General features: G+C 42.8%; 1 long non-coding RNA gene across 1 annotated transcript; it reads left to right on the top strand.

Annotated features, from left to right (window-relative positions):
- Positions 1-537: 537 nt before the first annotated feature.
- On the top strand, positions 538-18,410 carry LOC124029527. The gene is made up of 4 exons (XR_006837789.1): positions 538-739; positions 3,502-3,600; positions 6,464-6,580; positions 17,983-18,410. It is a non-coding gene; the product is annotated as an uncharacterized LOC124029527 (long non-coding RNA).
- The last annotated feature ends 763 nt before the right edge of the window (positions 18,411-19,173 follow it).

Below are 19,173 nucleotides of genomic sequence, written 5' to 3'. Positions count from 1 at the left end.
CCCAGTCCACCTGGCCATGCTGCTGCTCCAGTTTCAACTGTTCTGCCTTACTATTATTCGACCATGCTGGTCATTTATGAACATTTGAACATCTCGGCCATGTTCTGTTATAATCTCCACCCGGCACAGCCAGACTGGCCACCCCACATAGCCTGTTTCCTCTCTAGGTTTCTTCCTAGGTTTTGGCCTTTCTAGGGAGTTTTCCTAGCCACCGTGCTTCTACACCTGCATTGCTTGCTGTTTGGGGTTTTAGGCTGGGTTTCTGTACAGCACTTTGAGATATCAGCTGATGTACGAAGGGCTATATAAATAAATTTGATTTGATTTGATTCAAACTTATATTTTGTCAATGAAATGAATGAATGTATTGTGTACTAATCAAATATATTAAACATGTCGTTAAATGTGTAGTGTAGACCTATTCACTGTGCTAATATTATATGTTAATTATGTTCTGACCCACCGACTTTAACTCAGAAAACAATTGTCCCGAAGCCAAATTTAGTTGACGAACCCTGTTTTATAGTATTCCATGGCCTTTACTGGCCAACTGCTGTTATGGTTATGATATACTATGGTGTTGTGTCACTAGACTTTGACCAGATATTATTGCATCCAAAGATCAACTGAACCTAGAACATAGATACAGAGACATTTGTCATCAGGAAGGTTCTCTCTCAGCACAACGGAAAATATCTCAATGACTTGACATGTTCTGGTTGTGAATTCAGGCTACAAGGTAAGACTCTTCCCAGGGATTATTGAAAAGTGTGTAGAGAAATTCAATGTCTGGTGTTATTTTAGTATAGTGAATGAAAGTAAAACACTCAGATGTAACAGTCCATTTCACCTGGGACAGCTACGTGACAGTTCAATCATACAAAATGGCGCTAACTGGGTGTAGTCAAGTCACATTATAACATATTGTTCATATAGCTAACTGGGTGTAGTCAAGTCACATTATAACATATTGTTCATATAGCTAACTGGGTGTAGTCAAGTCACATTCAATAACATGTTGTTCATATAACGTATGATACGATTCGTATATTGTGGTATTTAGTATCATAGTTCTAAATCATTTTTCATAATATCAGAACATTTGTTGTTTTCTAAATTACAATGATCTCCTGCTTCCTGTGTAATTTGGTATGAAACCACTGAACAGACTTTTCTTAACATCGATATTATGAACTGAATTCAGTAACAGCATCATAATATCATACCTGTTGAACAAAGCAACACACTAGAATGAGAGAAATTATTAAAAGAGAGACATTATTATAATTAATAATATTACTATTTTTATATTGGTATTATTTGTATTAGTTATCTATTAATTATATCACCTGACTGTTTGGATGTGTCTGTTAGTAAATGTTTTATTTCTAAGAGATAATGCATCAAATAGAACAATTGACCTTCAATAATTAATTGTCACTGTGTTAACCACAACCAACATGCTGGATCTCTGTTTAGTTGTCACTGTGTTAACCACAACCAACATGTTGGATCTCTGTTTAGTTGTCACTGTGTTAACCACAACCAACATGCTGGATCTCTGTTTAGTTGTCACTGTGTTAATAACCACAACCAACATGCTGGATCTCTGTTTAGTTGTCACTGTGTTAATAACCACAACCAACATGCTGGATCTCTGTTTAGTTGTCACTGTGTTAATAACCACAACCAACATGCTGGATCTCTGTTTAGTTGTCACTGTGTTAATAACCACAACCAACATGTTGGATCTCTGTTTAGTTGTCACTGTGTTAACCACAACCAACATGCTGGATCTCTGTTTAGGGGTCACTGTGTTAACCACAACCAACATGCTGGATCTCTGTTTAGTTGTCACTGTGTTAACCACAACCAACATGTTGGATCTCTGTTTAGTTGTCACTGTGTTAACCACAACCAACATGCTGGATCTCTGTTTAGTTGTCACTGTGTTAACCACAACCAACATGTTGGATCTCTGTTTAGTTGTCACTGTGTTAACCACAACCAACATGTTGGATCTCTGTTTAGTTGTCACTGTGTTAACCACAACCAACATGCTGGATCTCTGTTTAGTTGTCACTGTGTTAACCACAACCAACATGTTGGATCTCTGTTTAGTTGTCACTGTGTTAACCACAACCAACATGTTGGATCTCTGTTTAGTTGTTACTGTGTTAATAACCACAACCAACATGCTGGATCTCTGTTTAGTTGTGACTGTGTTAACCACAACCAACATGCTGGATCTCTGTTTAGTTGTCACTGTGTTAACCACAACCAACATGTTGGATCTCTGTTTAGTTGTCACTGTGTTAACCACAACCAACATACTGGATCTCTGTTTAGTTGTCACTGTGTTAACCACAACCAACATGTTGTATCTCTGTTTAGTTGTCACTGTGTTAACCACAACCAACATGCTGGATCTCTGTTTAGTTGTCACTGTGTTAATAACCACAACCAAAATGTTGGATCTCTGTTTAGTTGTCACTGTGTTAACCACAACCAACATGCTGGATCTCTGTTTAGTTGTCACTGTGTTAATAACCACAACCAAAATGTTGGATCTCTGTTTAGTTGTCACTGTGTTAACCACAACCAACATGTTGTATCTCTGTTTAGTTGTCACTGTGTTAACCACAACCAACATGCTGGATCTCTGTTTAGTTGTCACTGTGTTAATAACCACAACCAACATGTTGGATCTCTGTTTAGTTGTCACTGTGTTAACCACAACCAACATGTTGGATCTCTGTTTAGTTGTCACTGTGTTAACCACAACCAACATGTTGTATCTCTGTTTAGTTGTCACTGTGTTAACCACAACCAACATGCTGGATCTCTGTTTAGTTGTCACTGTGTTAATAACCACAACCAACATGCTGGATCTCTGTTTAGTTGTCACTGTGTTAATAACCACAACCAACATGTTGGATCTCTGTTTAGTTGTCACTGTGTTAACCACAACCAACATGTTGGATCTCTGTTTAGTTGTCACTGTGTTAACCACAACCAACATGCTGGATCTCTGTTTAGTTGTCACTGTGTTAACCACAACCAACATGCTGGATCTCTGTTTAGTTGTCACTGTGTTAATAACCACAACCAACATGTTGGATCTCTGTTTAGTTGTCACTGTGTTAACCACAACCAACATACTGGATCTCTGTTTAGTTGTCACTGTGTTAACCACAACCAACATGTTGTATCTCTGTTTAGTTGTCACTGTGTTAACCACAACCAACATGCTGGATCTCTGTTTAGTTGTCACTGTGTTAATAACCACAACCAACATGTTGTATCTCTGTTTAGTTGTCACTGTGTTAACCACAACCAACATGCTGGATCTCTGTTTAGTTGTCACTGTGTTAACCACAATCAACATGTTGGATCTCTGTTTAGTTGTCACTGTGTTAATAACCACAACCAACATGCTGGATCTCTGTTTAGTTGTCACTGTGTTAATAACCACAACCAACATGTTGTATCTCTGTTTAGGGGTCAGTGCTCTAAAATGAGTCTCTCTGGGGAGAGAGAGGAGGGGGGCCCTTCCTCTAAAATGAGTCTCTCTAGGGGACATGACACCAAAGCTAAGAGGTAAGATGACAATTGTTTGAAGAATTTATTAAGTTTATTTCCTAAATAAATAGCTATCTTAAGATGAATGCACTTACTGTAAAGCGTTCTGGATAAGAGCATCTGCTAAATCAGGGGTTCTCAATCCGGGGTCTGCGGAGGTACTGCAGGGGTTCTCAATCCGGGGTCTGTGGAGGTACTGCAGGGGTTCTCAATCCGGGGTCTGCGGAGGTACTGCAGGGGTTCTCAATCCGGGGTCTGCAGAGGTACTGCAGGGGTTCTCAATCCGGGGTCTGTGGAGGTACTGCAGTGGTTCTCAATCCGGGGTCTGTGGAGGTACTGCAGGGGTTCTCAATCCGGGGTCAGTGGAGGTACTGCAGGGGTTCTCAATCTGGGGTCTGTGGAGGTACTGCAGGGGTTCTCAATCCGGGGTCAGTGGAGGTACTGCAGGGGTTCTCAATCCGGGGTCAGTGGAGGTACTGCAGGGGTTCTCAATCCGGGGTCTGTGGAGGTACTACAGGGGTTCTCAATCCGGGGTCTGTGGAGGTACTGCAGGGGTTCTCAATCTGGGGTCTGTGGAGGTACTGCAGGGGTTCCGCGGCACCCTGACTGTACTCGTTGCAATGTTAGACATTTAATAGAATTTTCACATGACACGACCACTTTGCCTACTCTTAATTATTGCCTAATTTAATTGAATGCATTTTTTAAAACCAATTTTGATCGTTGTTACAAGCAGAATATTGACAATATTACCGTTATATCAACACTCTTCACACCCGTTTAACAACTCTAAATATCTTTGGCATAGTAGGCATCAAGTCCCTTCCAATAATGTTGCCTACAACATTGCATACAATGTTCATTTTCATCAAACACATATTACGCGAGATAATTAAATATGGAAAGTTTATTAATATATGGAACCACTAAAAGTGATATATATTTTTGGGTTCAGTGAACCTGTAGAGTTCTGATAACCAAAAGGTTCCTGTTTTGAGGATGGGAACCCAGCAGCCCTCCAGTGGTCAGAACAAGTTCACCCATTTATTCCAGCACCCGGACCGGGATTCGAACCAGCCACCGTTCAGCCATAGGTCATACAACCACAGCTCCAACTCCTTAGCCGCTGGGTGAAAACCTGAGTTAATCTTCAGAAATAAGCATGAATTAATCTGCTAAAATGAAGACAAAATGGTATGCAGACATACATGGTATTACTTGTTATAGATAATTATTACACATAAATCATTGCCAAAAGCACAAGACATACTGTTGCATGTAGGTCTATATTATTTATGGGTTGATCACATAGAAATATAAAAACATTATTTTTAATTACTGCAATGCAATTACATGTGGCTCAGGAACCACTGACTCACTGCATGATTCTATAGTATTATCAAGACACCTGCTGTTAACTCTTAACTACTTAGGACAGCTGCTGTTAACTCTTAACTACTTAGGACACCTGCTGTTAACTCTTAACTACTTAGACAGCTCACGAGGTGTCCTAAATATCTGCTGACTAGGTGGGTAGGTAATTTAGGTAATGGGTAGGTAACTAGGTAATTTATACTCATTAGTGTAAAATGTCTTTATTCTCAGCACTTATACGACCAATTTTCTACTCTGAGACACTTTGTGTATATGGTCCCAGATCTCAAAATATTGTTATAAAAAAACTGAATGTTTGATCTCAAAACGTTGTTATAATTTTGTAAAAATGTTTGTTAAACATAATAATAAAAAAATGAATATTACTAATGTAACCCACTGTAAAGACTGGGTTTAGGTTATTGTGTTGCACAGCTCATGTCCGCGTTCTGGAACTGTCCGCGTCCCCGTACAGAACTGTCCGCGTCCCCGTACAGAACTGTCCGCGTCCCCGTACAGAACTGTCCGCGTCCACGTTCGGTGTGGATATTGTCCGGTTACGCGCAGAGTGGACTGAGGTGATCTTGGGGAATATGACGGAGTTTGTTAGTGTTGAGACACCGAAGTTTATTGTTCAATTTGCTTTTTTCTTTACGGTGAGGGACAGTTTGCCAGATCCTTTTCACTCTCTATCCTTGTTTCAATTTGTGTTTCACGGATTCATCATCGAGACGAGGGACAGACGAACGTAGCCAATCGGTACAGCTCGGTAAGCTAGCTAGCTACTCTACCAGCAGCATCCTAGTTATCCTAGCTAGTCTACCACTAGCATCCATACCAGCTACCACTACATCATCACCGCTTCTCCCTCTCTCGTTGACGGATGCTGGCTACCTCTGTCCGGTTCTCCTTTCTTCACTAGATGGACGGTAACTTTAGTGTTTAACCCTCTGTGTTCAAGGACCGAACGTTTGAATATTATTTTCAGAGCGCCTCAATAGCAGGTATTGAACCCCGGGTAAATAATCACTAGTCAGAACCTCAACCTCAATATACATTCATTATAAAAAATATATTTAATATCTGATATTGTGAGTAAACAACCTCGAGAGTGCGTCTTCCAGCCCTCCAATAAATTATATCTTTCAACCCTCCCGGTTAGTAAATTTTACCTCAACATGCCCCGGAGAAGGCAGAGTAACGACACCAGCCTTTTAGTGGGGCTGACAGACTGACTACAACGCTCTCGACGCTAATAGTTATTAAAAATGACACACTGCTCGCGCGCCAACTAACGTCTGGAAGTCAGTTATATTTGTGATGCAGTTCGCGATGCATCTTCTCATTGGTTTATAGAAGCAGGTACCCACGCGCTTAACATTAACTAACATCTGCTAATTTACTAACTTTTCAGTATATAGTGTTTTGGAATGAAACTCTTCTTATGTTTCCCCATCTGAGCTCAGAGTAGATGAGAGATGTAATGTTTGTCTCTGTTGTGTTGAAGCCCAATCAAGCAGGAGAGACCAGCCTCCCCTGTTCCCAGCTGTGTGTCCATGAAGAGTGACTGGTCTATGGATCCTCCTATAGAGTTTAGAAAGGGAGACTTTTCTACTGAACAAAGGTAAGAAGAACTCATGGGTCCTGGTCAGTGAGTTAAACAACACTGTCTCTAGTCATTTCTCCTCCCATTTTCCCATTTATTGTTGTTGTTTTCATAATCCATAGGCTAATCATTTTGTCCATTTTCATAGTCCTAAAACAATATTAAACAAACACAACATTCCCTGTGTGTGTGTGTGTGTGTGTGTGTGTGTGTGTGTGTGTGTGTGTGTGTGTGTGTGTGTGTGTGTGTGTGTGTGTGTGTGTGTGTGTGTGTGTGTGTGTGTGTGTGTGTGTGTGTGTGTGTGTGTGTGTGTGTGTGTGTGTGTGTGTGTGTGTGTACACGCTCCCTGGGTGAGGAGATGTAACCTCCATCCTGATTGCCTAGTAACTTTTTCTCCTAACTACATGTACATATTACCTCAACTACCTGGTACCCTGCACATTGACTCAGTACTGGTTCTCCTTATAGTCTCATTATTACCTCAACTACCTGGTACCCTGCACATTGACTCAGTACTGGTACTCCTTATAGTCTCATTATTACCTCAACTACCTGGTACCCTGCACATTGACTCAGTACTGGTACTCCTTATAGTCTCATTATTACCTCAACTACCTGGTACCCTGCACATTGACTCAGTACTGGTACTCCTTATAGTCTCATTATTACCTCAACTACCTGGTACCCTGCACATTGACTCAGTACTGGTACTCCTTATAGTCTCATTATTACCTCAACTACCTGGTACCCTGCACATTGACTCAGTACTGGTACTCCTTATAGTCTCATTATTACCTCAACTACCTGGTACCCTGCACATTGACTCAGTACTGGTACTCCTTATAGTCTCATTATTACCTCAACTACCTGGTACCCTGCACATTGACTCAGTACTGGTACTCCTTATAGTCTCATTATTACCTCAACTACCTGGTACCCTGCACATTGACTCAGTACTGGTACTCCTTATAGTCTCATTATTACCTTAACTACCTGGTACCCTGCACATTGACTCAGTACTGGTACTCCTTATAGTCTCATTATTACCTTAACTACCTGGTACCCTGCACATTGACTCAGTACTGGTACTCCTTATAGTCTCATTATTACCTCAACTACCTGGTACCCTGCACATTGACTCAGTACTGGTACTCCTTATAGTCTCATTATTACCTCAACTACCTGGTACCCTGCACATTGACTCAGTACTGGTACTCCTTATAGTCTCATTATTACCTCAACTACCTGGTACCCTGCACATTGACTCAGTACTGGTCCTTATAGTCTCATTATTACCTTAACTACCTGGTACCCTGCACATTGACTCAGTACTGGTACTCCTTATAGTCTCATTATTACCTCAACTACCTGGTACCCTGCACATTGACTCAGTACTGGTACTCCTTATAGTCTCATTATTACCTTAACTACCTGGTACCCTGCACATTGACTCAGTACTGGTACTCCTTATAGTCTCATTATTACCTCAACTACCTGGTACCCTGCACATTGACTCAGTACTGGTACTCCTTATAGTCTCATTATTACCTCAACTACCTGGTACCCTGCACATTGACTCAGTACTGGTACTCCTTATAGTCTCATTATCACCTCAACTACCTGGTACCCTGCACATTGACTCAGTACTGGTACTCCTTATAGACTCATTATTACCTTAATTACCTGGTACCCTGCACATTGACTCAGTACTGGTTCTCCTTATAGTCTCATTATTGTTTTTTAGCACATTTTTCGTAATTTTAACTGCATTGTTGGGAAAGAGCTTATCAGTCAGCATTTCACTGTAAAGTGTACACCTGTTGTATTCGGCACATGTGAGAAATACAATTTGATCTGATTTGAAGCTCATTGTCAGAAACACGTCGTTGGGTGTAACGGTCGTCTCATGCTAAAGAGATCATGTTAGGATGTTGAAGCACGGTGGCTAGAAAAACTCCCTAGAAAGTTACGAACCTAGGAAGAAACCTAGAGAGGAACCAGGCTCTGAGGGGTGACCAGTCCTCTTCTGTCTGTGCTGGGTAGAGAGGAACCAGGCTCTGAGGGATGACCAGTCCTCATCTGTCTGTACTGGGGAGAGAGGAACCAGGCTCAGAGGGGTGACCAGTCCTCTTCTGTCTGTACTGGGGAGAGAGGAACCAGGCTCAGAGGGGTGACCAGTCCTCTTTTGTCTGGGCTGGGGAGAGATTATAAGAGAACATGGCCATTAAGTTCAAATCATTCTTCAAGATGTTCAAATGTTCATACACTACTAGCAGGGTCAAACAATACTCACAGTGGTTATAGAGGGTGCAATTGGTCAGTACCTCAGGAGTAAACCTGCCTCACCCAATGTGATACGGAATCACTATTATCTTTAATTTTAGAACACATTCAAGAAGTACCAGAAGCTAACCAGCTAATTAGCTACAAGCTATTTAGTCATTGGTAGCCACTGCTAGCGGCATTTACCTTCTGCACAGATACCAGCCCTGTTTTTAGCCTGGATAATACTCGCCAGTCTACCAGTATCGGACTGTCTCTCCACTACAACACCGGATTTGTAATCCCAGGACCACTTCTTCTGATCTTCACAGCTAGCTTGTGCCCACCTTCGAACCCAGTATCGAAGCTATCCCTGAGGCCCACCTCCCGGCCTACTCAGCTGTTCACCCCACTCATACACGGCTAGAGCCCAATACTCCACCGGTCCTTGCTGTAAACTCTGGACCTTGGCACCGGATCACCGCTGCTACCGATGGGCTATAGTGGCTAACGCCACTGCCACGAAGCTAGCACCAGTTAGCCGTGAGCCAGGCTAAATCCTGGCTAGCAAACAAAATTCTACAATACCTCTTTCGCCATCTGGCATGGATTCTCTGTCGACACGGCGCCCCGCCGCACCACCACGACTGGTCTGCCGTCAAATATTCTATCCGCTGTGCCTTCAACCGGCCTCCGTCTGAGTAGACCCCCCTACCACCCCCTGGCTACTAACTTTAAACGCTGTGTCGCTAGCGTAGTGGCGGCTTCCCTTTTCCATCTACTGCTGACACTATGATCACTTGGCTACATAGCTGATGCCTGCTGGACACTATGATCACTTGGCCACATAGCTGATGCCTGCTGGACACTATGATCACTTGGCTACATAGCTGATGCCTGCTGGACACTATGATCACTTGGCCACATAGCTGATACCTGCTGGACACTATGATCACTTGGCTACATAGCTGATGCCTGCTGGACACTATGATCACTTGGCTACATAGCTGATGCCTGCTGGACACTATGATCACTTGGCTACATAGCTGATGCCTGCTGGACACTATGATCACTTGGCCACATAGCTGATGCCTGCTGGACTGTCCATTAATCACGGTACTCCATTCTGTTTATACATTTTTTATCTGTCGGCCCCAGCCTCGAACTCAGGCTCTGTGTGTAGTTAATCCGACCCTCTCTGCCTTGTCATCGCCATTTTACCTGCTGTTGTTGTGTTAGCTTATTAGCTGTTGTTATCTCACCTGTTGTTTAAGCTAGCTCTCCCAATCAACACCTGCGATTACTTTATGCCTCGCTGTATGTCTTTCTCAAATGTCAATATGCCTTGTATACTGTTGTTCGGGTTAGTTATCATTGTTTTAGTTTACAATGGAGCCCCTAGTTCCACTCTTCATACCCCTGATAACTCCTTTGTCCCACCTCCCACACATGTGGTGACCTCACACATTATAACCAGCATGTCCAGAGATACAACCTCTCTTATCATCACCCAGTGCCTGGGCTTACCTCCGCTGTACCCGCACCCCACCATACCCCTGTCTGCACATTATGCCCTGAATATATTCTACCACGCCCAGAAATCTGCTGCTTTTATTCTTTGTCCCCAATGCTCTGGGCGACCAGTTTTGATAGCCTTTAGCCAGACCCTCATCCTACTCCTCCTCTGTTCCTCGGGTAATGTGGAGGTAAACCCAGGCCCTGCATGTCCTCAGGCCCCCTCATTTGTTGACTTCTGTGATGCATGTCAACATCAGAAGCCTCCTCCCTAAGTTTGTTTCACTCACTGCTTTAGCACACTCCATGTCTGAATTCTGGCTTAGGAAGGACAAACAAAATTCAGAGATTTCCATACCCAACTATAGCATTTTCCGTCAAGATAGAACTGCCAAAGGGGGAGGAGTTGCATTCTACTGCAGAGATAGCCTGCAAAGTAATGTCATACTTTCCAGGTCCATATCCAAACAGTTCGAACTTCTAATTTTAAAAATTAATCTCTCCAGAAATAAGTCTCTCACTGTTGCCGCCTGCTACCGACCCCCCTCAGCTCCCAGCTGTGCCCTGGACACCATTTGTGAATTGATCGCCCCCCATCTAGTTTCTGTTAGGTAACCTAAACTGGGATATGCTTAACACACCGGCAGTCCTACAATCTAAGCTAGATGCCCTCAATCTCAGACAAATCATCAAGGAACCCACAAGCTACAACCCTAAATCTGTAAACATGGGCACCCTCATAGACATTATCCTGACCAACTGGCCCTCCAAATACACCTCCGCTGTCTTCAATCAGGATCTCAGCGATCACTTCCCCATTGCCTGTATCCGCTACGGGTCCGCGGTCAAACAACCACCCCTCATCACTGTCAAACGCTCCCTAAAACACTTCTGCGAGCAGGCCTTTCTTATCGACCTGGCCCGGGTATCCTGGAAGGATATTGACCTCATCCTGTCAGTTGAGGATGCCGGGTCATTCTTTAAAAGTAACTTCCTCACCATCTTAGATAAGCATGCTCCGTTCAAAAAATGCAGGACTAAGAACAGATATAGCCCTTGGTTCACTCCAGACCTGACTGCCCTCGACCAGCAAAAAAACATCCTGTGGCGGACTACAATAGCATCGAATAGTCCCCGCGATATGCAACTGTTCAGGGAAGTCAGGAACCAATACACGCAGTCAGTCAGGAAAGCAAAGGCCAGCTTTTTCAAGCAGAAATTTGCATCCTGTCGCTCTAACTCCAAAAAGTTCTGGGACACTGTGAAGTCCATGGAGAACAAGAGCACCTACTCCTAGCTGCCCACTGCACTGAGGCTAGGTAACACGGTCACCACCGATAAATCCATGATAATCGAAAACTTCAATAAGCATTTCTCAACGGCTGGCCATGCCTTCCTCCTGGCTACTCCAACCCCGGCCAACAGCTCCGCCACCCTCGCAGCTACTCGCCCAAGCCTCCCCAGCTTCTCCTTTACCCAAATCCAGATAGCAGATGTTCTGAAAGAGCTGCCAAACCTGTACCCGTACAAATCAGCAGGGCTTGACAATCTGGACCCTCTATTTCTGAAACTATCCACCGCCATTGTCGCAACCCCTATTACCAGCCTTTTCAACCTCTCTTTCGTATCGTCTGAGATCCCGAAGGATTGGAAAGCTGCCGTGGTCATCCCCTCTTCAAAGGGGGAGACACCCTGGACCCAAACTGTTACAGACCTATATCCATCCTGCCCTGCCTATCTAAGGTCTTCGAAAGCCAAGTTAACAAACAGGTCACTGACCATCTCGAATCCCACCATACCTTCTCCGTGTGCAATCCGGTTTCCGAGCTGGTCACGGGTGCACCTCAACCACGCTCAAGGTACTAAACGATATCATAACCGCCATCGATTAAAGACAGTACTGTGCAGCCGTCTTGGCCAAGGCTTTCGACTCTATCAATCACCATATTCTTATCGGCAGACTCAGTAGCCTCGGTTTTTCTAATGACTGCCTTGCCTGGTTCACCAACTACTTTGCAGAGTTCAATGTGTCAAATCGGAGGGCATGTTGTCCGGTCCTCTGGCAGTCTCTATGGGTGTACCACAGGGTTCAATTCTCGGGCCAACTCTTTTCTCTGTATATATCAATGATGCTGCTCTAGCTGCGGGCGATTCCCTGATCCACCTCTACGATGACGACACCATTCTGTATACTTCTAGCCCTTCCTTGGAAACTGTGCTATCTAACCTCCAAACGAGCTTCAATGCCATACAACACTCCTTCCGTGGCCTCCAACTGCTCTCAAACGCTAGTAAAACCAAATGCAATTACATGCAAATGCCAATTACATGCAACAAGGGAGACATTTCTTCATCACAGAGTAAATACTCCTGGTATAAACCGGGTATCTAAACACAGAGTAAATACTCCTGGTATATACCAGGTATCTAATCACAGAGTAAATACTCCTGGTATATACCAGGTATCTAATCACAGAGTAAATACTCCTGGTATATACCAGGTATCTTACCACAGAGTAAATACTCCTGGTATATACCAGGTATCTTACCACAGAGTAAATACTCCTGGTATATACCAGGTATCGAGGCACAGAGTAAATACTCCTGGTATATACCAGGTATCTAACTACAGAGTAAATACTCCTGGTATATACCTGGTATCAAGGCACAGAGTAAATACCCCTGGTATATACCAGGTATCTAACCACAGAGTAAATACTCCTGGTATATACCAGGTATCTAATCACAGAGTAAATACTCCTGGTATATACCAGGTATCTAATCACAGAGTAAATACTCCTGGTATATACCAGGTATCTAAACACAGAGTATATACTCCTGGTATATACCAGGTATCTATAGTATATACCAGGTATCTAGTCACAGAGTAAATACTCCTGGTATATACCAGGTATCTAATCACAGAGTAAATACTCCTGGTATATACCAGGTATCTAGTCACAGAGTAAATACTACTGGTATATACCAGGTATCTATAGTATATACCAGGTATCTAAACACAGAGTAAATACTCCTGGTATATACCAGGTATCTATCACAGAGTAAATACTCCTGGTATATATCAGGTATCTAGCACAGAGTAAATACTCCTGGTATATACCAGGTATCTAACCACAGAGTAAATACTCCTGGTATATACCAGGTATCTAACCACAGAATAAATACTCCTGGTATTGATTCAAATATCGTGTTTGTGTTCAAAATGTTAAACACAGGTTCTACAAATCCCAGGGCACAAAACAGACAAGGTTTTAAAAATCTAACTTTTAAAAGTTTGTATTCTGTTAACTCATACCCAAATAATGTTGTTGACAAGACCTTTACTCATATTTGTGGTCATAGCATAAATTGGAGAGAAAAAAATTCAAAAACCCCAAACTTGAATCTCAATCTGACAGCTTAAAAAATGCTGCTATTTCCTCATAGAACATAATGTCATGTTGGCTCTTTGGCAGAGCTGACCAATCAGCGGTCTATTTATGAGAATATTTGTAATGATCATTATACGCCCACAGCAATCTGTTGTTGTGGTACGACCACACCATTCCCATTCAACAGAATATTGGTTTCTCAAATGATGGCCTCGCCTGGTTCACCAACTACTTCTCTGATAGAGTTCAGTGTGTCAAATCGGAGGGCCTGTTGGCCGGACCTCTGGCAGTCTCTATGGGTGTGCCACAGGGTTCAATTCTCGGGGCCGACTCTTTTCTCAGTATATATCAATGATGTCGCTCTTGCTGCTGGTGATTCTCTGATCCACCTCTACGCAGACGACACCATTCTGTATACTTCTGGCCCTTCCTTGGACTCTGTGTTAACTAACCTCCAAACGAGCTTCAATGCCATACAGCACTCCTTCCGTGGCCTCCAACTACTCTAAAATGCAAGTAAAACTGAATGCTCTTCAACTGATTGTTGCCCGCACCCACCCACCCGACTGGCATGACTACTCTGGACGGTTCTGACTTAGAATACGTGGACAACTACAAATACCTTGGTGTCTGGTTAGACTGTAAACTCTCCTTCCAGACTCACATTAAGCATCTCCAATCCAAAATTAAATCTAGAATCAGCTTCCTATTTCGCAACAAAGCATCCTTCACTCATGCTGCCAAACATACCCTTGTAAAACGGACCATCCTACCAATCCTAAGTCTATGCTAGGTAAAGCCACACCTTATCTTAGCTCACTGGTCACAAACACAGAACATAAGACCAACACATAAACAAACTTAGTCCCAGATATAAATAAAATTAGTCACATACACCGGGTTAGTAGATGTTATTGGTTACATACACATGGTTAGCAGATGTTATTGGTTACATACACAGGGTTAGCAGATGTTATTGGTCCCATACACAGGGTTAGCAGATGTTATTGGTTACATACACATGGTTAGCAGATGTTATTGGTTACATACACATGGTTAGCAGATGTTATTGGTCACATACACATGGTTAGCAGATGTTATTGGTTACATACACATGGTTAGCAGATGTTATTGGTCACATGGTTAGCAGATGTTATTGGTTACATACACATGGTTAGCAGATGTTATTGGTCCCATACACATGGTTAGCAGATGTTATTGGTTACATACACATGGTTAGCAGATGGTATTGGTCACATGGTTAGCAGATGTTATTGGTTACATACACCGGGTTAGTAGATGTTATTGGTCACATACACATGGTTAGCAGATGTTATTGGTTACATACACATGGTTAGCAGATGTTATTGGTTACATACACATGGTTAGCAGATGTTATTGGTTACATACACAGGGTTAGCAGATGTTATTGGTTACATACACATGGATGGCAGATGTTATTGGTTACATACACATGGTTAGCAGATGTTATTGGTCACATACACATGGTTAACAGATGTTATTGGTTACATACACAGGGTTAGCAGATGTTATTGGTCACATACACATGGTTAGCAGATGTTATTGGTTACATACACATGGTTAGCAGATGTTATTGGTTACATACACAGGGTTAGCAGATGTTATTGCTCCCATACACATGGTTAGCAGATGTTATTGGTTACATACACAGGGTTAGCAGATGTTATTGGTCACATACACATGGATAGCAGATGTTATTGGTTACATACACAGGGTTAGCAGATGTTATTGGTCACATACACATGGTTAGCAGATGTTATTGGTCACATACACATGGATAGCAGATGTTATTGGTTACATACACAGGGTTAGCAGATGTTATTGCTCCCATACACATGGTTAGCAGATGTTATTGGTCACATACACATGGTTAGCAGATGTTATTGGTCACATACACATGGTTAGCAGATGTTATTGGTCACATACACATGGTTAGCAGATGTTATTGGTCACATACACATGGTTAGCAGATGTTATTGGTCACATACACATGGTTAGCAGATGTTATTGGTCCCATACACATGGTTAGCAGATGTTATTGGTCCCATACACCTGTTTAGCAGATGTTATTGGTCACATACACATGGTTAGCAGATGTTATTGGTCACATACACATGGTTAGCAGATGTTATTGGTCACATACACATGGTTAGCAGATGTTATTGATCACATGCACAGGGTTAGCAGATGTTATTGGTTACATACACAGGGTTAGCAGATGTTATTGGTTACATACACATGGTTAGAAGATGTTATTTCCAATGGCTGCCTAGGAACAGTGGGTTAATAACTGCCTTGTTCAGGGGCAGATTTTTACCTTGTCAGCTCAGGGATTCAATCTAGCAACCTTTCGGTTACTGGCCCAACACTCTAACCATGAGGCTACCTACCGCCACAGACAAACGTGGTATCACTTGTTATACATAATTATTATACATAAATCTTTGCGAAAAACACAAGACATACTGTTGCATGTAGGTCTATATTATTTATAGATTGATCATATAGAAATATAAAACATAATTTTTAACTACTACAAAGCAATTACATGTGACGCAGGAACCACTGACTCACTGCATTATTCTATAGTATTATCAAGACACCTGCTGTTAACTCTTAACTACTTAGGACACCTGCTGTTAACTCTTAACTACTTAGGACAGCTCACGATGTGTCCTAAATATCTGCCGACTAGGTGGGACTAGAGACTTCATGCATAGCTTTAATTTATACCCATAAGTGTAAACTGTCTTTATTCTCAGCACTTATACGACCAATGTTCTACTCTGAGACGCTTTGTGGGTATGGACCCAGATCTCAACATATTGTTATAAAAAAAACATAGAATGTTTGTTTTACATAATAATACAAAATGAATATTACTAATGTAACCCACTGTAAAGACTGGGTTTAGTTGATTGTGTTGCACTGATCATGTCCGCGTTCTGGAACTGTCCGCGTCCCCGTACCGAACTGTCCGCGTCCCCGTACAGAACTGTCCGCGTCCCCGTACCGAACTGTCCGCGTCCCCGTACCGAACTGTCCGCGTCCCCGTACAGAACTGTCCGCGTCCCCGTACCGAACTGTCCGCGTCCCCGTACAGAACTGTCCGCGTCCCCGTACAGAACTGTCCACGTCCACGTTCGTTGTGGCGCCAAAGATATTGTCCGGTTGCGCGCAGAGTGGACTGAGGTGATCTTGGGGAATATGACGGAGTTTGTTAGTGTTGAGACACCGAAGTTTATTGTTCAATTAGCTTTTTTCTTTACGGTGAGGGACAGTGTGAGTGTAGCCAGATCCTTTTCACTCTCTATCCTTGTTTCATTTTGTGGTTCACCGGATTCGTCATCATCATCGAGACGAGGGAAAGACGAATGACCTGCTAACTAACCAAGCTATTCGGTACAGCTCGGTAAGCTAGCTAGCTACTCTACCAGCAGCATCCTAGTTACCATAGTTACTCTACCAGCAGCATCCTAGTTACCATAGCTACCACTACATCATCACCGGCTGTCGGCATTTCTTGTGGACTGATGGAGCTCCCCGGTTGTTTCTTCCACCTGTTAAATCCCGGTGACGCTTCCCTCTCTCGTTGACGGATGCTGGCTACCTCTGTCCGGTTCTCCTTTCTTCACTAGATGGACGGTAACTTTAGTGTTTAAACCCTCTGTGTTCAAGGACCGAACTTTTGAATATTATTTTCAGGGCGCCTCAATAGCAGGTATTAAACCCCGGGTAAATAATCACTAGTCAGAACCTCAACCTCAGTATACATTCATTATAAAAAATATATTTAATATCTGATATTGTGAGTAAACAACCTCGAGAGTGCGTCTTCCAGCCCTCCAATAAATTACATCATTCAACCCTCCCGGTTAGTAAATTTACCTCAACATGCCCCGGAGAAGGCAGAGTAACGACACCAGCCTTTTAGCGGGGCTGACAGACTGACTACAACGCTCGCGTCGATAAATTAATTTCGTCATTTTAAATGACACACTGCTCTCGCGCCATTAACTAAAGTCTGGAAGTCAGTTATATTTGTGACGCAGTTCGCGCTGCATCTCCTCATTGGTTTATAGAAGCAGGTACCCACGCGCCATTAACTAACGTCTGGAAGTCAGTTCTATTTGTGAAACTCTTCTTATGTTTCTCCATCTGAGCTCAGAGTAGATGAGAGATGTAATGTTTGTCTCTGTTGTGTTGAAGTCCAATCCAGCAGGAGAGACCAGCCTCCCCTGTTCCCAGCTGTGTGTCCATGAAGAGTGACTGGTCTATGCGTCATCCTATATCCTTTAGAAAGGGAGACTTTTCTACTGAACAAAGGTAAGAAGAACTCATGGGTCCTGGTCAGTGAGGTAAACAACACTGTCTCTAGTAATTTCTCCTCCCATTTTCCCATTTATTGTTGTTGTTTTCATAATCCATAGGCTCATCCTTTTGTCCATTTCCATAGTCGTAAAACAATATTAAACAAACAACAACATTCCCTCCCTGTGTGTGTGTGTGTGCACTCCCTGGATGTGGAGATGTAAACTCTATCCAGATTGCGTAGTCACTTTTACCCCTACCTACATGTGGATATTACCTCAATTATAGTCTCATTATTACCTCAACTACCTGGTACCCTGCACATTGACTCAGTACTGGTACTCCTTATAGTCTCATTATTACCTCAACTACCTGGTACCTTGCACATTGACTCAGTACTGGTTCTCCTTATAGTCTCATTATTACCTCAACTACCTGGTACCCTGCACATTGACTCAGTACTGGTTCTCCTTATAGTCTCATTATTACCTCAACTACCTGGTACCCTGCACATTGACTCAGTACTGGTTCTCCTTATAGTCTCACATTGACTCAGTACTGGTTCTCCTTATAGTCTCATTATTACTCAACTACCTGGTACCCTGCACATTGACTCAGTACTGGTTCTCCTTATAGTCTCATTATTACCTCAACTACCTGGTACCCTGCACATTGACTCAGTACTGGTTCTCCTTATAGTCTCATTATTACCTCAACTACCTGGTACCCTGCACATTGACTCAGTACTGGTTCTCCTTATAGTCTCATTATTACCTCAACTACCTGGTACCCTGCACATTGACTCAGTACTGGTTCTCCTTATAGTCTCATTATTACCTCAACTACCTGGTACCCTGCACATTGACTCAGTACTGGTACTCCTTATAGTCTCATTATTACCTCAACTACCTGGTACCCTCAATCCGGGGTCTGTGGAGGTACTGCAGGGGTTCTCAATCCGGGGTCTGTGGAGGTACTGCAGGGGTTCGCGGCACCCTGACTGTACTCGTTGCAATGTTAGACATTTGATAAGATTTTCACATGACACAACCACTTTGCCTATTCTGAATTATTGCCTAATGTAATAGA

This window comes from Oncorhynchus gorbuscha, unplaced genomic scaffold, assembly GCF_021184085.1.
Source record: "Oncorhynchus gorbuscha isolate QuinsamMale2020 ecotype Even-year unplaced genomic scaffold, OgorEven_v1.0 Un_scaffold_6702, whole genome shotgun sequence".
Lineage (NCBI taxonomy): Eukaryota > Metazoa > Chordata > Actinopteri > Salmoniformes > Salmonidae > Oncorhynchus > Oncorhynchus gorbuscha.
Note: the sequence above shows the minus strand (reverse complement) of the source record. Positions and strands in the feature narration are given on the sequence as shown.